Below are 20,631 nucleotides of genomic sequence, written 5' to 3'. Positions count from 1 at the left end.
AATCCTAAGGGATTAGAGGCTTGATACTGAATTGGTTTTTCTTCACTTTTTTTCTTTTCCTTCAGGGGATGCAGTGTCTCTTGTTGGTCAAACCTTGGTTACGCAGTTATAATCAGCTAATCCCATGGAGTACCAATTTTTTTCTAAGGCAGAGGAAGGCAAGTGAAGGGAGAGGAAGGATTTTGAAGGTTGTCTATTTAAACTTCTGGTTTTGTTTATTTTTTTTTAATTCTCCTAAATATGCAGCCTAGGAAGTGACATAATTGCATACACTTTTAATTTCCTCGAGGCTCTGTGTGGTCTTCATCCAGCTTCTCAGATGTTGGCTACAGATGTTTAAAATCGCTTCCTCCCAATTAAACATCTGCTCTGAAGTGACAAAGTGTAAGACCACATATGTCTGAAAGGCCAATGTATGCACAAACGGTTTTTGTTAGCAGATATAACGGAAACTTGTTCCCTCGCCTTGGCTCTTAATGCACAGACGGTGAGAGATTGCTCTGCTTATTGAACTCCATGGGGGAGACTGAGCGCTGGTTTTAAGTACACATTTTAAAATGTGCTGCTGCTTGTTGATCTTCCGTGTAAAACTTTTGCATGTCACTTGCTCTACCATCTAAGGGCTATTTGCTGTCTCACTTGGTATCTTCTTAGATCGGAAGTAGTGATGCGAATTCATCTGGTGACTTTACTATTTAGTTGGAGGGAATATGAAAAAATTCTATTTTTAAAAAAAACTTGGTACAGTATGGCTTTTGTACCAAATGAGGATTACTGTAGACAGTCTCACCCTTTGATCACTCAATGCCGAGTGGTCTTTGCCTGGAATAGCAGCAGAGTAGATGTATACAAGAGGAAAACTGACCATGAATAAATAATAGTAATGGTAGCATGTCTGGAGGAAAAATGGAGAAAATAGTATAATTTTTTTTTTTTCTGATTGATAGAGGTAGAATATTGAATATTGATCACGTGAGGTAGTGGTAAAAAAGGTTAAAATAAATGAGTTTCTGAAGATATCAGAGAAAAATCTTGGGTTTTTTCCATGGGGGAGAAACCAACAAAAGCAGACACAGGCAAAGAAAATTGTTTGTTGATGGAAATTCAGCAATTTAAGTTAGAATTAAAACATATATGGCAAATTAACTTGAATTAAAACATATATGAGGAGAGTGTGTTCGTGTGCATGTTGTCAACACGCTGCCACGTTAATAGCATTTTATAGTGTGTTATTTCTTCTGTTACATCTTAGTCTGCCCAAGTGCAAATGGATTGTAAAAGTATGATGTGCTTTGCTGCATCAGTCCTGCTAAGTAACTATGTTAAGGATTTTTAGAGGGGCGAGGGGGAAAAACCCACACTAAATGAGAAACATTCCAAATTACAGGTAAGGGATAATGCTTCATGGATGCAGGCTACTGATTAAGAGGTTATTAAGCGTTAGATAACAGATGTAAAGTGAACTGTTTTCAAAATTGTAACATTTTCGAAAGCAGAATCCCTAAGTATGAAATTCTCCTGGAACTGTGCACAGTTGCAACATGAACAAAAGATTAGCAAACTTTCAAGGTAATTTAGGTTGGAGCAAATTAACCAGGCAATATCTGTTTTAAATCCTTTACCTCTTGATCAAAATAGATTTCCAAGTAGCAGGACTCAAGATAACAGATGTAGTGATGTAGGCGTGCGAGCCGAACTGTGACCATTTTGTGTGTGCTGCTGAACCTACTGGTGGTAACAAGATAACCCAGGCCATATTGCAACCCAAACCATTGAAAGAGGCGACTGCACCAAGTTAACAAAATCTGGAACTCAGTTGTTGTAGTCACATCCTTGATTACAATGATACGTCTTTTTAAAAGGAAAAATATATGTCACTCCTGGCCTTCTTAAATGTATAATGTTCCCTTTTTAAACAAGTTATTAAAAGCCTTAGTTCTTGCCTTAATCCAATCAGTAGATAGCTACATATTTGTTATACCAAATACCAGCTGTAGTCAAAGTACTCTCTGTCCTCAGAAGGTAGCCCCATCTGCTACAGTCACCAAAGAAGAAAGTGCAGAACTTCCCGAAGAATCTAAGGTATGATTTTTCTGGTGAGCCGGTGCAGCGTTGCTTGGTTGTGGTGTTGCTGTTACTCACTGGTGCTCTTGAAGGCCCCATATGAGATCAAGGCCAGCTGTGCGAAGAAACCCTGCACTCAGTTTGAAGGTCTTTCTTTGAAGAACTTGTAACCCAGGTAGACAGGAAAGAGGGTGGAGGAAGGCAAGGGCTGGAGAGGAGGAGGGAACCGAGTTAACCCGCTCAGAGAACTGGGAACTGCCGTCTTCAGTCTCCCAACTGCCTTGATCACAGAGGTTTTTTTTCCGCTACTGTCATTTTGGAGAGAGAGGATAAAAGAATTTATGGTAGTCATGAGGCTTCCTCCTGGATTTGACATCATCTTTTTAAAGGTGGTAAACCTCCTGTGGCAATGAACAGTGTTAACTCAATTACCAGAGCTTTTGGTCTAATTGCAATTTACCACTATGAGTTCTTCTCTGAAAGCTGCCAGAAACCAGATTTAACCAAACATCGCAGTTTAATGATAGGTTTTCTTCATGAGACGTGGTTCAGGGCAGTGACAGAAGGGAGCCAGCCCTGCCAGAGGGGACTGGGGGCTCTGTACCAGCACCCACCACCACCCTGGGAGCAAGGTGACCTCCCTCCCGCCTGGGGCGCGCCAGCCCCCCTCCTCGCTCCCGTGTTCCCTCAAGTGGGGGCAGCAGCCGAGCAGTGCATTTGCTGTTATGCACTAGTATAATCGATCACGTTAATGTGTTGAATTCCTCCCAAACAGGGCTCAAGTAGCGACACAGTGACTTCTTTCCTTTTTCTCTTCTCTGTTTACCGTCTTGGTAAAAATAACCAATTGTATTGGGGGTTGGGTACTGCTTTTCTTTCATAAGTTTTTGGGCAAAAGTGCCTTTTTTTTCTATGCCTCTGTTTTGTGTTTTGTGGTTTTTTGTTTGTTCGGGTTTTTTGTTTTGGGTTTTTTGTTTGTTTTGTTTCAGTTTGGTTTGGTTTTTGTTGTTGGTTGGGTTTTTGTTTGTTTTTTGGTTTTTTGTTGTTGTTTGTTTGTTTGTTTACAGACACAGAATGGAAAGTGTGCTGGGTTACTTGGGAGAATTAAGTCTGATTTTCAGGAATTCCCAGTGCGTCTGCCTCCCCAAAGCACAACCCAGTCTTGAAAGCTTTTCCTCCCCTGTGCTGCTGCCTCCCAGCTCTGCAGCAGCAGCGGTGGCTGCTCCTTCCAAGGGCACCGTGTGCTGCTCTGGCAGCTAAATGCAAGAGTTAAAAAGAACGTATGGATTTTCCTTCAGATGTACAGTCTGTGTTTGAGCTTACTTGCTAGCTTTCATTACAACTGATTGACACAGTCATCCTCAATAATGTTAACCACAGTACAGAAGTGTTGTTATCCCGCTCCTTTTTTTCTTACCTTTGCATTCCTCTGCCTGCAAAACGACTACCCTCAAAGAGCATTGTTGCTTAAGTATCAGCTCTTTCATATGATGTAATTATTTAGAGAATGTTTTCATGGTTTTTTGACAGATATCTCAGTCAATACTTTGTCTGAAAGTAACATAAATATTTTATAAGAATCATGTAAATTATGTCCCACATTTTAGTAGGTTTAGGGTTATTACTTGCCTTCCTGTGGTGTTCTGTAGGGATTCATGCCTTTTTTTTTTCTTGCTGAATGCCCATAAATCTTTCTTGCCGTTATATGAGGCAATGCCAAAGGTTTAAGAATTTAGTTGCATTTTTAAAGCTAAAAGTTAACAAATAGTACTGATATTTCTGTTATGATGGTATTCTAATCCTCCTTGGGTCTGTGGGCAGTACTATAACTCCTGTGACTAGTCATAAGAATGTCAATTACATTTGACCCATACATCTTCAACCTAGCTAATCTTACTGTGGCAGTGGTGATACATAAGATAAAACAAAATGTTGATTCGATCAGTGTTGGGTTTTTTTGCTCATCATAAATTGATAGTATTTGCATGCTTACTCCCAGACTATAGAAAGTACTTGTGTGGGCTTTCTTCTTTTGTTTTTAAGTAACCCAAATTTAAGGCATTTTATTTTTTTCTTGATTGATCTGTTACTTTATTTTGGAAACTCTATTACTTGGTAACGTAAATTAAGTTGCAACAAGAAAACAAGAATGTGTGTGTATGTGTTGTGTGTGTGTATGCGTTGGGTTCTTTTCATACTGAGGCCAGTGGAGAGAGCACAGGTCAACAGAGGTGAACTGCGTTACAAGCGTTATCATATATGGTTTCCCCTGGAAGCCAATAAAAAAATTGAAGCGAGAGTTATCACCTACTCCCACCTTTCCTAAAATCTTTTCTGTAGAGAAATTGCTACCAAAAATGAGAAGAAAGCCTGAAGTAAATCCTGGTTGCTTGCATGGAGAACCCAAGCAAAAGTCTGTTCTCCTCATATGGAAGAAGAAAATTGTGCTGAAATAGTTTGCTTATAGTGTATGGGGAGATGGTTTGCAGTCACTGGCGTGTGTCTGGCATGGGACTAGGAGCACAGAAGTGATGTATTGAGGGTTATCGAGACACTAGGATTCTCTCTCTCCCGTCTTTCCCTGTCCAGCAATGTAAAAAATAAGTGAGGAAACAACTTTGTATTTCCCTCCATCTTTCTCCTACTTACTCCCCAGACCGTGAGAAGATTTCCAAGAGCATTAGAAGACAAGTCTTCTCATCTTGCTGAAGCTTAGCGATGAAGCTGTTGAGGAGTGGTATTGAACAGAGCTCATTAACTTTTCTGGTTCTGTGAAGCTGGCTTCCTTTTCCCCCTCTCTGATTTTGATAATAGGACTTTATGGCAGACCCCTCTGATTCTGATCTGGTCGAAGTGAGGAGACTTCGTTCACTGAATTTCACTCCTTCAGCAGAGATAAGAGCTACTATTAAATCCCAGAAAGAGATGCCAGATTACAATGGAGATCGTACTAGAATGTAAACCCTAATTTTGTCAGGGCTATAAATATTAAAATTATAGGCCTTCATCCAGAAGAATGTCTTCAAAGAAGGTAATGATGATTCAAAGCAAGAGAAAGGCAATTTGGAGGGGACATCCTATGCATGAGAAAACAGGAATGGTTTGATGAGATCTGAGGCACGGCAGGATCTTTGTCTGTCCTTCTTGGAAGTACCTGCCTCCTGAAGGTTTAGTATACCTAATCCCATATCACAGAAATCTTAAAGCTTAAGGCAGTTTCTTTTTTCCATTGAAATATATTTCTGTAAATACGGCTGCTGTCCCCTTTCCCAACGTAACAAGATATGTAACTTTTATAACTTTATTCCTCCTACCTTTGGTAATAGCAATTTGCTTTGAATCTACTAATTTTTCTTGGCAAATATGAAAGTATATTTTATCTTTTTAAGAAAGATTTTGACGTGAGTCATTTTAAAGACTGCGCAGTGTTTTCCAGGCAGCAGTTCTCTAGGCCAAGATAAGTGGCCTGCAGAGTAACACTAACGTGTATTAAGCCTCATTTAAATAACCTGCCATGACTTTTTAATTTTAAGTGTTGATGAGTAAAGGTGCAGTAGTCAGTAAATAGCTTGGAGAGCTCACAGTGACTGTTTGGCTAAAAGTTAAGAGCTGTGGTGACACAGGCCACAATTCCCAAAGCAGACGAATGACCTGTGGCTCCTCAGTTCTCGGATGCTCAACTGGAAATATGTTAGAGATGCTTAACTTTTAGCTACAGGAGATTTAACACTTTTAGAAAATCAGGCCTAATTATGCTTTCTCAAGTCGAAGTATCCAAAATTTTAATTTCTTTTGAGTGTCTTCTCCAGATTGTACTTTCTTATTTAAGTCAGTCTCACTACACCTGAGGGGAGATCCTTCAGTGTGCATTCTCTAAGTACTTTAAGAAATTAAAATAAATTAAGTGATTAGAAATACTTATCTGGTTAAGCTTCCAAAGTATGTGTTCAGCTGTAATGTTCACTTGCCAGTGGATTTAAATATGAAACAAAAATCAAAACTGCATTTACCACTTAAGGGAACATGCAAAATTCTTCTGTTTTTACTGTGAAAGCTTCATTGAAAATAGGTCACTATCAAACCTCCCATCCTAAAGCCTTTGTCTTGAACTGTTCAGTTCTCAATGTTCAATCTTTTGGCTATGGACAATCAGCCCACCAGGGTAATGTGTTGTACATAGTGGATAGAAAGACTAATCTGATGCATATTGATTAAAAAAGAAGGCAGTTCCTGTCATTCACAGTGGAAGTGGAAGGATTCTTGACTTGATCAAGCTATTTCAAGGTGTCTCTTATGGTCAAGGTACCTTTCTGGTGCCTGTCCATCATTAAAGCACTGCTTCTGTGAAACTCTCAAAGCAATTTTGCAAGAGACAAGTATGAAGTAGTATTAAATACTGATGGATAGTTTCCAGGTTATGGAAATGTATATTTTCATAGCTATATTATTGCTGCATATTCTAACAGAATGTAAATTATTTAACAGATGGTTAAGTTATTAAAAAAATCTTGATGTGTGAACTTTAGTATTTCTCTGTATTCACTTATAGGAAAAATGTGGTTTGGGGGTGAGGGTGGAGGCTGAAACCCCTAATAAGCTTCTCTGCTGTTTCATGAATGCAGAAACTCACTACATGAAAGAACAGAAACTTCTAAGGTCTTTTGTCAAATTCCCTGTGTGGGATTGTTCCGTATGTTAGATTTCCTATGGCTGTCCATGGTATACTTTTAATAGCACCAAGGAGTGGGGGTGATTTTCAATAGTCATAATACACATTATTTCATTTCAGAGAAAACATTGATAATATTTTACCTTCTAATTTTGTCTCCTGAATTGTCTGGTTATTGGAAACTTTGCAATAGCGATAGTTGTTGGAAATACACCGTTCTTTTATTTGATCACCAAGCTGGGAGGAGTGGCTGACACGCCAGAAGGCTGCGCTGCCATCCAGCGAGGTCTGGACAGGCTAGAGAGTTGGGCGGGAAAAATTTAATGAAATATAACAAGGGAAAATGTAGAGTCTTGCATCTGGGCAGGAACAACCCCAGGTTCCAGTATAGGTTGGGGAATGACCTATTAGAGAGCAGTGTAGGGGAAAGGGACCTGGGGGTCCTGGTGGACAGCAGGATGACCATGAGCCAGCACTGTGCCCTTGTGGCCAAGAAGGCCAATGGCATCCTGGGGTGTATTAGAAGGGGGGTGGTTAGTAGGTTCTCCTTCCCCTCTACTCTGCCCTGGTGAGACCTCATCTGGAATATTGTGTCCAGTTCTGGGCCCCTCAGTTCAAGAAGGACAGGGAACTGCTGGAGAGAGTCCAGCGCGGGGCAACAAAGATGATGAAGGGAGTGGAGCATCTCCTGTGTGAGGAAAGGCTGAGGGAGCTGGGTCTCTTTAGCTTGGAGAAGAGGAGACTGAGGGGTGACCTCATTCATGTTTATAAATATATAAAGGGTGGGTGTCGTGAGGATGGAGCCAGGCTCTTCTCGGTGACAACCAATGATAGGACAAGGGGCAATGGGTGCAAACTGGAACACAAGAGGTTCCACTTAAATTTGAGAAGAAACTTCTTCTCAGTGAGGGTGACGGAACACTGGAACAGGCTGCCCAGGGGGGTTGTGGATTCTCCTTCTCTGGAGACATTCAAAACCCACCTGGACGCCTTCCTGTGTAACCTCACCTAGGTGTTCCTGCCCTGGCAGGGGAATTGGACTAGATGATCTTTCGAGGTCCCTTCCAATCCCTAACATTCTGTGATTCTGTGATCACTGCACTGAGAATGAAGGGCTATTTTAGACTATAGTCAGTTTCCTGGAAAGATGTTGTGTATAGTGAAGTTCTGAAAAGCCTCTTTAACTTTGCATTTATATAAAAAGGAGCAGGTCCTTGTGACAATTGGTGATTCTTCTCAGTCAAATAGAAGCTTTTGCTGAGAGGAGTTTCTGAAGGGAAGGGAGGTAGTTCAGTAGAGAAGTAGCACAGTGCAGTCTGAGATTGCGGACAACAAATCTAGCTCTGGATTCAGAAATGAGATAGCAGTGAGGTGCCTGAGCTCATTATCCCTGCCAAGAAGAAGGGTTTACAGTCCCTGGGGTAATGGTATGAAAATACTCCTGTGTGGCTTTTGGGGCTGAAGTCACTGTCACAGTACAGGACAGCCTTGCTGCATGGGACCATCTCAACAGCTCCTGGCTCGTTTTAGTTCACATCATCGCAAGGTATAGACTCACTCTTAGTCTCAAAGTAAACTAGATCTGTGCTAGAAATCCTCTAGTAAAATAAGGTGCCAGAAGCCCTCTTTTCATGAGATCACAGAGTCCTCTGATTATAAACTTAATTTCAATGGGGAGCCAATAAAGGCAATGTAAGACATAGCGTCTCGCCAGTATGAACTGTGTCTAGGCTGGGTAGGAGCTGCCAGTCTAGCTCTCTTCTGTGGTTGTACTGCTGAATGTGTCTTGGAGCAGAGTAGGTCTAAAAGACTTCCAGCCTCCTTTAAAGAAATAAATATATTGCTTTAAACAGAAATATGCGGAATTAAGATGGTAAAAAGAAAAATCGTATATGTGAGTGTAGCTTTTTGGTAGGAATGTGCTGGACATTTATTGATGATATCAAACTGAGGGATGCTTCCGTATTGTGTGGCAATAATATGTTTTGGTATCTTCATGTTCTACTGTTCTCAGCTTCTGTAACTGTCATACTTTAAAATGAATCACGGTTTAAGAAGGATTAAAAGCTCTTCATGAATCCCGCTATATCTGTTTATAGATACATGGTTACCTATAGTGCTTGCCCTTGTATTTTGTTCTGAGCTATTGCATTTTCATTATTTTATTTGAGAAGATGCAATTGTGCTATCTATATAAGGAAGGTGCTTCTTAAATCTACGTAATAGGTGCTGAAGGGTTAAAAATCTGAGGCCCTATTAATGTAGGGAAATGCTGACACAAGTTCTTCAGTCCTTTTCCTGACAGAACACCCATTTTTAATTTGCTCATCTCTTTACCCATATAACATTGTACATCTGTCCTTGAAAACAGCTCTTGCAGCATGAGCGTAGCCAGTGGAGTCAATTTAGCAAAGGTTGCTGTCTGTGTCCTAGCAATGCAGGCAGACAGCCTGGAGCTACGGCTTATAATCAGCTAAACAGGTATATGAATAATTACTAAAGATAGAAGCCTGTGTTAATTGCTGCTTTTAATCTTGTTCTCATAAATTGTTACAGAACTATTCTCCCGCGCCCTCCCCCCCTCCCCCAGCAACAACATATCAAAATGAGTATTTTTCTCAGATTCTAAGTAATCTAGTGGATTTTGGAACACTTTCAGTTCTAAGAAGATCCTGGCTAGTATTTAAGCATGCACATACTCCCCGAGAGTCCTTTATACCCACTTTAAAGCTTTGTTCCACTGCCAGCATGAGGGAAGGAAACATGGCACAGAAGAAGCAAGAGGCCTGAAGTATTTGGAGTTGACTGAGAGCAGTGTGCCAGTTTCTGAAAGCAAAACCTGATATTAAGCTGTTGTTTCTCTTAAAATGATTGTCTACCAAAATGCTTCCTTCACAAATCCGAGCAAACCCACTTTCTTTTCAGACCATTTCCTTTCTTCTGCAATGGCTGTATACTTGATTATCAAAATGGACAAAACATTAAAGATCCCCCTAGTTCTGTCCAGTTGCTAATGCAGTAATCCTCCTCAGTAAGTGGGAAAAATTAAGGAATGCTCTTAGAGATTGATTAGTGTATGGGGAGAAGAGTGACAGTGGCTGCATTTGGTCTTCACCAAGAACATTTTGCCTTATTAGGCTACTTTGCAAGCTAAACGCTACTTTATCTCACAGTCCGCTAAAAATAACTCTGTATGGCTTTCTGGCAGATTGATACAAAAAGTGTATGATGATGGTACATGGATTTGTTTAAATACAAGCTACAAGCATGAGCTGGCCTCCAAATGATGAATGTCTTTGTATTCCAGAATGGAAGCGTTCCAAGACAGTGATGCATAGCCACCAATTTGTAACTTTTCTTTAATGTGTAACTTTGGACTTTTATCTATTTGTTTATTTATATAACCTCTCATATGTTAGATATGGCATCATTAAACATCTATATGCATTTTGTTGGTTTTCTAGACTCCACAGTTGTCTTGGAGGAAGTGACATTCAGTGTTGTTTTCATAGATTTTTTTAATTTAAAAAAAAATACACTGCATCTCAGCTCTCTCATTTGAATGCTCTCACAGTTCACTCAGCACAGAAAAAGGGCTCTGTCATTAACTTTCCTGTGTGTACAGTGTGAATACTGTGGCTAAAGAAGGACACAACTCTTTATGTCGTCTTTTATTCCATTACATCCCACTCAGGATGTATTCCCTCTAACTACTGATACCTTCCATATTTTAGTGGATTGGTTTTTAAAAGTAATGAAGAAAAAATTCTGTAAGCCGCTGCGGGGACCGCGCTGGGCAGGAGAGGTGGCAGCTGGAGATGAACGCTTGTCTAAACTAGAAGGGAAAATTAAAGGAAAAGAGTTACTGGGGTTGAGTGTTTTCATGGAGGGATTATTTTTCTGAGATCTTAGGGAGGAATATTCTTACATTTTATATTTCTGAAAAATATTGCTAACAGTCAAAACAGCACAGACAGGATTGACAATGCCAAGAAAAGTCCGGGAGCGCTATTAGGGCTTCTACGTTCCAAGCTGCAGTTTCATTTACTCTTTCGCGTCCCTTCAGTCCTACAGAGTCTCATAAGCCACTGTTCTGGTAGTTCTCTGCCTTCTTTCAGTGGGAGCTGATTAGGTTGCTGTCTTCAGAGCTGCCTTCTTATCCCCTTGAACAGTTGAGCCAGGGAGAGAGGAAGCTTAGCGGTAATTAACCCACAGCTTGTCAGAGGTGAGGCTTCAGCTACAACTTATTACAAAACCAAATATTTTGCCTGAGAATATAATCTTGAGCATCTCAAAAAGCAGCAGCAAAAACATGTTTTATTAAAGTGCACAGTAAAACTTTCTTAGATATAGTAATCCTCATTGCATTTGAAAGTCTTGCTTCATATATAACGAAGTTTTCAGTCCTTTGCAGAACATATGAATTCTAAAAGATTAGTTTGACATCTCAAGAAACAGTTGATCATATATTCCCCCAATGCATTAACAGGCTAAAAATATCTACACTATATGAGGAAAATTGGGCAGTTTGCAAGACATGGCATAAAAAATTTTAATCAAAAGTTAGCAAAAAATATGGATGTTTTAGAAATCCATCTGATCATGCTGAAAAACTGGATTCAGTATGGAAAGAGCTTCAGGTAATTTCTATTTCTGTCTGGTTTGCTAGAAGAGATACCCTGAACTCTAGCCCAGGTGCCAAAAGAGGCACTAAAAGTGCAGGTGAGCACTGAAGACATTTCTGCCACGCTCGAGTTTACCAAGGAGTTTGAATGGAAGTGTCTAATAGTTAAGACCTGTCTCTAAACTTTGGAAAATCAATAAAGCTCCCATGTCATGAAAAGCAATTTTTAAAACATTCGTTAGTATTTGTAGCAAAATAGATAGGGTAAAAGAAAGGCAGAGCATCACAGGTGGGGTGTGTTCCATCTGTCTCTAGAATTGCCTGATGGACAAGTTGGGGTGGGAGGGGGCAGCTCTTCTACAGGTGAACAGTGCTGGAGACAACTCTGAACTGGTGCTGTCATTGTACAGTGGTTTTTTATTTATTTTTTTTTTAAGTCCTGTAAAGCCTCTATTCTGACTGTCATCCTACATTACAGACGTGAGATTTCCTTAGTGTACTTCATTCTTTATTTCTGCATGGTGTGGTTATTTTTGCTTCTCAGTTTTCAGTAAAAGAATAGCTGTGAATAGAACCAGAGATATGGACATGATGAACGTGGCTTCACTCTGTAATTATGGGGGGGGGGGTCCCCCATATTTTGTTGCAATTTTATAGATATTTGTTTAATTGTTTGTTTTCCTTTACATGGTAAAGAGAAAGGAAAGGAAGGGAGAGGAAAGGAAATAGAGATTAGAAAATTGCCACATTGCATCTTACTAGACTGATTTAAGGAAGACCTCCTTTTCCAAAGGCTATGGCAATTGACAGAAGTGTTTTTCATTGCAGTGCCTACAAGTCTTTTCTGAGCCTCTACATAGGTTTGAAGGAACAATTTTTCATAATGAGCTAACAAGAACACGAGCATTTCTGTGGTCTTGAAAGTTAAATAGAGTGTAAGTCTCTTTCAGAAGGTTTTGAGTGTTTTGACCCAATTGTTGTGCGCATCCTAAAGAGCATTGGGTGTTTCCAGGTGTGTAGTCCAGATCAGAGGGTCTGTCAGAACATTCAGCTACCAAGGGCATGTGTGATCAGGGGTCATGGGCAGCAGGAGAAAAGGAAATGCTGTGGTGTTACATTTTGTAACTTTCCTACCTTTGTTTTATAAACCTTGACAAAGAACAGGACCCGAGGGTAAGTACTTTAGTCATAGTAATCTCTGCCGTATAGTAATCTTTGACTTAAACAATACAAAACTAAACCACATAAAAGAGTCTTTTTTACTGCGCTTTTTTACACTGGATTTTCCTCTCACACCTCTCTCTGGATGGAGTTGATTTGATTCTCAAAAAATGAGTTATGCATGAAAGACACTTGATACAGAGTCAAAGGATTTTTTTTTCCCCAAGTACATGGTTGGTTTCTGACTGTGAGACAGCCCTGTGATTTATAACAGTTTCAGCTGACTCAACCTACTGTGAAACATTAGGAAAAATCCACAAGGCCACCGATCCATGTATTCTGTGTATCTCTACTAGGTAATTGTAAGCCTTCTAAGGAGTTTTTTGAATCCGTTAAATCAATAGTAAAATATATACATATCCAGGGAACTAATTCTTGGGCAAATAACCTGCTCTAGACAAATGTTGTAAGGAAATACCCTGCTGTGTTCAGCAGTGCAGCAAAACTCTGGTGAATAAAGATTGGTCCCCAAGATACACCTTTAAATCTTTGGTCACAGAAAATTTGCATTGCTAAAGGGTTATGACTCAGTGGGCAATAACTGGTATTTACAGCTACTTGAAGAAAATTTCCGTACCCGTTATGTTTTCCTTCTCTAAACAACCTCTCTGCTCTGTGCACCTCTCATAATGAAATTACAGTAGAACATGATCATGTCGCCCCCTTGCACAGTCTACTTGACACGGAAGCATCCAAATGGGAGATTTGATCTCCACCTCTGCAGCCTTTCCTTCTTTTCCTCTTGGTGGCCTTTGTCTTTATTACAGGTGTTCATGTATTTGGTTCATTTTTATAATACCTCAAAAGAGGGGCAGGGAGGGAGAGAAGCAAGAATTACACCCAAAGGTTACCTCACTTGAACCTAGTTGAAGATAAGCATTGTGCCATTTATGTTGAACAATCAAAGGCACCTGAACATACAAATCTGTCCACATCATTATCTTGTTCACCATAAAAATCAGTGTTCCATGGGCATATGGGTCAGTTGCACCATCATGTCCTAAGGATGGACTGGTGACTTTTAGAAAATACACTGCTTGAGAGAGAAGCATCTTGGCATGGAGAGCAAAGAGCAGTACCATATGGATGTGCTGGTGGTGATTCGTTTCTGTGCCAAATGGTGACTGGCAGGATTGAGATTTGGGCGGATTCTGGTCAGTAATATTGCTTGGCATTGATAAGACGTTAAACGGACAAACACCGCCTCCTGTTTCAAGGTAAATGGGACTTCTTTGACAATCTTTCAACTCTTCTCCTTAAGCAGCTAGAGGTGGCCCAAATAAGTGTCTCCTCTTTCCCCCCCGTAGGACTGAGCGATGCCCCAGCCCTCCAAGCATGGCCAAAGAGCTGCTCCCCCACCCCTGGGTTTAAAAGGTGCTTCCCAGTACGGACCTGCTTCTCCCAGGAGGAGATGCCTCAGCGAGTCTTGCTAATAGTGATCACTGCCTGAGATAACCTTCCCTGTGATGTAATTTGACATACTGCTGTCAGTGGGGCTTAAACATTGTAATCTTTAAAAATGATTGGGAATTTGCCCTAGAGAAAAAACTGTTATGATTAATTTCTACAAATGATAAACCACTCCTCCTTCAAAATACTACATGCTATGAAGTGTGATTTAATCCATTTAACTACAGAGCCTGATGCTTCTGACAACTGTGACTCAAATGTCATCACAGAAAGTGATATTTCAAGTGGCAGGATGGGATTAGAAACCTGCTGAAGATTTGTCAAAGGAGAAGTAAGTACATAATTTTTAGATAAGTGATTTGTCTACTCTAAACCACTTCCGCTGAAAAGACAGGCAGCTTAAAAGAGAAACTTACACTGTTACACTAGAAAGAGCATTTAATTGCAGAGGGAGGAAAAAGGCAGTCCTCCTGCTTACGATGGTAGTTAGACAGGAAAACATAGGGGAACATGAGTTTTCTGTACAGAAGTAATAAAATTATTTTTTCCCTTAGAAAATGAGATTTAATTGAGGCTTGTACAAGGAAGGAGTCAATCTCAATATTTGGGACCTCACAACTGCCTGATACGTTCTTGTTGTTGCTGCTTGGTGCATTTTTTTCTAAATACAAAATAACACCATGATAGCTTACAAACTGTGTGAAAATTTTGAAAATGCAATAAAACATGAAACAAGCACAGAAATCTCCATTCTGTGTCTGTCTAGAATTTACGTAGAGCTATAGTCAATTATAAATTTCATTCACACCCACCAAGTCTGAACTCGGTACAGTCACATTTGTAGGGAATTTGGTCCTTGTTTGGGATTACCAACATACTTCTCTTATTGCTTTGCCAGTCCTCCAAAACTCATGCTTGCCATTATCTATTCTGCCAGGCTAGCTCTATAATTTACAGCTTCTTAAAGGATCCGTCCACTCCAAAAGACAAAAAAAAACCCAGTTGTGTGAGGTTCTGTACTTTTGTGTGACTGAATCTCAAAATTTGATCGACTGCAATGGAAACTACATTTTGTGGAGGAGCGTGTTCTCAGTGTCTGAGGACCTGGCCGAAGGCTTGCCCACGCTTTACGGATACTGGCCCATGTTATGGATACTGGCCCAGCGCTGGGTTTTGTACCACCTGTAGCAGCCGTGTTGTAAGAATTCTTCCGTTGGTCAGGCTTGTGCAGCTCTGAGACTGCAGAATCACAGAATGTCAGGGATTGGAAGGGACCTTGAAAGATCACCTAGTCCAATCCCCCCGCCGGAGCAGGAACACCCGGATGAGGTTACACAGGAAGGCGTCCAGGCGGGTTTGAATGTCTCCAGAGAAGGAGACTCCACAACCTCCCTGGGCAAGGGGTTTGGCTTTGGTGGCTGAGGAGAGAAAGCAATAACCCCGTCTGACAGGTTGACCTTGAGCTCGCACTTCAGGAGTGGAAGTTAGGCGAAAAGCACGCGTACCTTTTACTTGTTTGAAGTGGATGGATTCCCTGGGGAAAAAAAAAAAAATGAACATGAAATCTGACAATGCTTTTTTGTGGAATCATTTTTCAGAGAAGAGCTGCTCTTTGATATCTATGATAGTTTGCTGCTCCAATCTGTCATGTTGCAGACTGTCTCTGCTAAGGTGTTTACGAATCACGGTTAAGTGACTGTAAGTGTCTGCAAGGGAAGCTGAGGCCTTTTTTTTCGATGAAAGGAATTTTGCTGGAGAGCCGGGGTTTTTTTAGATGTATTTGGTTGTTGTTTGGCTTGGTTTTTGGCTGGAACCTGCCGGCTGGCTTCCCTGCAGCAGGGCCGGGTGCGCCTTTAAGAGCCGGCGGTGCCTTTGTGCAGGTCGTGCGGGAAGGAAGCGGCTCGGCACCGCAGGAGCCTGCAGGAAAAGGCTGGTGCTCGCCTGCCCGCAGCTTAAACTGACAGTTCTCCCTCTGAGAGGGAGCAAAAAAATTGTCACATTAGCTTCCTGTTTGGCTGGGTGGATTTTGTTTTTTCTTTCTTTGACGCTGTCCACCAAAGGCTGCGTTGTGGCACAGTTTGGTGGGTGACACTTGTTTAAAAGTCTCTCATGGGCAGTGCTGAACTCAGCGTGGCGTGGGAAAAGGTGATGCTGTCAGGGGCAGTGGGCGGCCGGCAGAGGTGAAGCTCCGAACCCTTAGAAGACCCCAAACAACCCAAGCAAAGCCGTCCCGCTGGTGACATCGATCCCAGCCGGCAACCCACAGTCCCCCGCCTGCGTGCCTCAGTTTCCCCTCCGCAGCGGCGGAACGCCGCCTGTCGCCGCGCCCGCGGCACCACGGACAGAACCGGCCCGCAGGGACCTCCCCCGGTCCCGGCCCGGCCCGCCGGAGCTCGCCGGTACCTCCTGCCCCTTGCGGGGCGGCGGCCGGTCCGGAAGGCAGGTCCCGGCCGCGGGGGCCGCCCGCCCCGGGCGCTGCTCCGCCGGCGAGGCTGCCCTGGACGCTAATTAGCATGACTAGTTTGATGGATTTAGTCAACAGCATTCAGCAAACAGGGAGGGGGGGAAACAAGTGTGGAAGGTTTCCCAAATCTAAAGACTTTTCAGCCCCGGTGCTCTTAATGGTTTGTTACGCGGACACGAACAAGTGTTGCTTCCAATTAATTGATCGAGGGGATTTATTTTAGTATTTTGGCTGGATGCCAGGGACAGAGGCTTTGTCCTAGCGTTTTAAGCACCACCCCTCCTTGCAAGTTTGAAATGTGAGCTGCCTGGGTGGTTTTTTTTTTCCTCCTCTCTCTTTCTCTCTCTCTCTCTCTCTCTCTCTCTCTCTTCCTTCTGGCAAAGTGGCTGTGGCTGCGTGTGTGTGCGTGTGTGTGCATGAGTATGAGAGGAGGAGGGAGAGGTGTAACGGGAAAGCCAGAGATGGATCACTAGAGACAGAAAAGAAAGCCATCCATATCAGTAACATGCAGCTGAGGTGAGATCTTTCTGAGTGCTTGATTTTCTTAAAACCCTTTCAGAAGATTTAAAGCAGCCTTCTGCCATGCTGTATGCCGAAGACGTACTCCTAAGCAATGTCATAGGGATGCGTACATGTATATTGCTGGTTTAGGTCTGTTCGCGTACGTGTGAAGTTTTAAAGCTTAACCTGATTCTCTTTATTGTCTCTGGAGGGTTGTAGCTTGAGCACAAATAGCCTGTTGGCAAGTACGGCATGAGCCCATTAGCAAGGCTCCATCTGTGATTGGTTTTGCCTGGAAACCGGGAGACAAGCAATGAATAATTGATGTGTGTTGTGCGGTAGCTGGACAGGCAAAGAGGAGAGAGAGAGGGAGAAACAGAGCAGGGTGCCCTCAGAGGGGGGAGAGCGAACAAGCTTGAAAATAGCTACTGGCTGCCTTGTGCGGAGATGAAGGCAACCCCGGCTGTCTTTGTTCTGCACGGGCTGGTTCCTGCCTAGAACTGTTTGCAGACATATGTGGCCTTTTTCTGCAGCCGGAGAGAGGCAGGCGAGCGGAGGAGGGGGAGCAGAGGAGCACTAGGCTGGCTGAATGAGATGTAACTTGTGGGTAAGTTGGTTTCTGGGCGGGGAGGGGGCCATACGTGTGAGTGTGTGTGAGTGCGTGCGCGCCCCGGCCGCCCCGGCTCCGCGTGTGTGTGCGGGGGGCGGCGCGGTGCATTGTGGGCAGGCGGGGCCGCTGTCAGCGGGGCGGCGGGCGGGACCCCCGCAGCCCGGGGCGGATTTGGGGCGCAGCCCCCTGCCGGCTTCGGGGCTGCGAGGGGGAAATGCGCGGCTGGCTGGGTTATCCGGGCTTCACCATATTTTTATTTTAGGGGGTGAACTGTTTAATTTTTTTTTTTTTTTTTTTCCTGCAAGACTCTTGCTTATTGTATCTGCAGTCATAAACCCAAAAGGCAGCAGCGATTATCGGTGGCGTCTTCTCCAACTTTAGCCTGTCTGGCACTGTCAAAATGTGACGTGCCGTTCCGCAAACAGCAGCGACAGTGCCGCTGCCACCATTTCATTTTTGCTGTCTTTATAAAGACCTTGCCATGCAGAACTCACATCTGTGGCAAGTGGTTTCAAAGACGATCCCAAGGAGCTGTTAGTGTCGATGGCAGTCTCGGGTGTGGAGGGTATCAAGCTTTTTGCCCCTGGTTTTGAGTAGTAGCAAGTGTCTGTGTATCTCTTTGCTTGTGTAAAAACTAAAAAGCTCGTTTAATTAGCACATGTTTAATGGAATTTTTGGAAAGTTTCAAACTAGTGATGCCAGACTGGAATTTGGGTTGTTGGTTTATTTTTTGGTTTAGCTACTTGAATTAAAGCAAATAATGCATTAAAATGAATAACATTACATATATTAACGTACAGCAAAAAGGCAATGCGATGAATCTGTACAGCTCCAGTGTTCGCAGCTCAGACATTGACAGCATCATTTGTTGGGGGAAGAGACTCGCTATTGTGGATAGCAGCTCTTCTATCAGTAACATCACTGCATAAAGTGGAATAGACTTTGCTTAAAGTACTGTCGGTGATCCTGTGTCCACTGAAGCCACTGTCACAACAAACATTGACTTCAATCACACAAACTACTTCCCCTGAGTTCAGGTGAGCTCGTGATAAGATCCGGCTGAAAATCCCTTTGTATCTGTCAACTTTTGATGAAATACATGCTGTAGACAGATCTGATGGCATGAACTGGCCGATTTGAACCCCCATTTATGACCCCAAATTATCTTGGCTTATAAAACTACAGGAGCATGATGTTTGTTGTGCAGATCTGTAGATTTTAGAGAGAAAAGTCACTGTGGAGACAGTTGCTTTTAGGAAGTAATGTTTCAATCAGGTTAAGATAACTGCGTTGTTAGTCCGAGGTGAACTAAGACAAACAATTAGAGTGGCTGAGACACTGTCTGGAAATAAAAGTACATAAAATTAAGATCTAACTAAAATTGCTCTACGCTACCCAATATTTCCTTTAATTTTTCCCCAAGTTAGAACTTTATTACGATTATATTGGTAAAGAAAGTAATTATCAGCAGCTAATCATGCATAAAAGTAGAAGCTCTTCTCAGTCGAGCAAAAGCATGTTTCCTCTGTGCTGTCACTGATCTGCTTAGCAGGATTTTGTTCCTCTTTTTGCTTAGCACTTAATCAAGATGGCAGTTAAAGTGCAGTAGAACTTGAGAACAAAAGTTTGTTTTTATGTAAATTTACTTCAGAAGAACTCAGTCAGTAATGCTTCAGTTTAAGCCAGAAGAAGAGTGTTACGAAAGGTTCAATTTTGAATTTATCGTTCAAATTTTGATTAAAATAAACACTTAACATTAATTTGATTCCCACCCACCCCACTTTTACCCCTTTCTGGAGGAGCCATCAGAAAACCTCTGGGGAAATACATCTGCAAATACAGTGACATTTCACTAGTAAAAAAAGTCATCTGAATGTGCAAGGTACAGTTTCATGGTAGCAATTGAAAACACTGATTATAAGAGAGGTTCAAAACTTAGTCTTAAGCCTTTAATCTGGTGTAGGTTGTAGTACGGTGGGTGCAAATGTCAAATCTCTGCATGTCAATATCTCAGTCCTGGCAGAAATGTTGCAGTGTTCATACTTCAGTGAAACGCATGCACTCTTATTGGTATTACTTGTACCGAAAATAGCCTTTAATCCTGGAACCCTTGTGCTGGATGCTCCAGGAACGCCCAAGAAAGCATGTCCCAATGTAGTGCACAGGGGACAGCTGTTGGTTACAGAGCAAAACAGAAAAGCATGCAAACTGACAATGAGAGAATGATAGAGAATACTTTGGGGTCAGTTAATAAACGATTTGTTGTAGTAGCAGGTACTGTTTAATTACAGCAAGATAATTTAGAGAGAAGGGTCTGGCAGAACAGGCCTTCTGTTGCCATAAAGGTGGTATTGAAGTTAGATTAAGAGAGTCTCTGAATCCAACTCCCCAAAACCCCCCAATTACAAGATGTATAACTCAGACAAAAGAACAGTTTTTCTATGGCCCAGGGCAAGCTAAGGACACGGAAGTTTCCATGTTGTCCTCAGTTGTTACTGGGGCTATGACAACGCAAAGCTACTTTCTCATGACCAGGACACCAGCAAAAGGGATATTACTGATCAACAGCAACAAAAAAATCTTACTAGAGTGTAGCCAACAGGAAACTTTCACTCTGTCGGATTTTACAATTCTGATTTCTTTTTTCTCTCACAACAAAATAAAAGACAAAACATTATATTGAACAGTGAAGAAGCTAACTGAGGGGAAACAAACCCAAAACCTTACCATTTGGAACATTGCTAAAATGATTTTCCAGGGATTTGGTGAAGATGCTCCCTGGTTTTGTTCCTCTCATTTTGAGAACAGAGACTGCCAGACTGCCACAGGAAATTCCTCTGAGGCTGCTCGTGCGAGTGGAACTTCTGTTTTGTCTGGGATGGAACAAGCAGAAGAAACTGCTGTGAGCAGACCGCCATGAAGCTGCTTGTAAGGAGCTGGACAGCAAGGCTTTTGCTCGAGTTAAAAGACTAAGTGGGGAAAAGTGGTTTCCCTCCCAGTGTTGCTCCACTATTGCTGTGTTGCTGTTCCAAGCTCTCCAAGCAAGAGCCAGGTGATCTAACAGAGCA

At 42.2% G+C, this 20,631-nt stretch overlaps 1 protein-coding gene across 5 annotated transcripts in view; it reads left to right on the top strand.

The window, feature by feature from the left end:
* Positions 1-20,631, top strand: part of ZMIZ1 (zinc finger MIZ-type containing 1) — a 346,635-nt gene that overhangs the window by 236,313 nt on the left and 89,691 nt on the right. Inside the window, exons 1-2 of one of the 5 annotated variants that reach the window (XM_065638912.1) lie at positions 16,881-16,968; positions 17,487-17,560. The exons of the other annotated variants lie outside the window; for them this stretch is intronic. The gene's annotated coding sequence lies outside the window, so the exon portion shown is untranslated. Of the gene's footprint in view, positions 1-16,880; positions 16,969-17,486; positions 17,561-20,631 lie in introns of those variants that run through there. 5 annotated transcript variants of the gene reach the window in all.

The sequence above is a fragment of the Caloenas nicobarica genome, chromosome 7 (assembly GCF_036013445.1).
Source record: "Caloenas nicobarica isolate bCalNic1 chromosome 7, bCalNic1.hap1, whole genome shotgun sequence".
Taxonomy (NCBI): domain Eukaryota; kingdom Metazoa; phylum Chordata; class Aves; order Columbiformes; family Columbidae; genus Caloenas; species Caloenas nicobarica.
The sequence above is the reverse complement of the archived record's forward strand: the minus strand, read 5'-3'. Positions and strand labels throughout refer to the sequence as shown.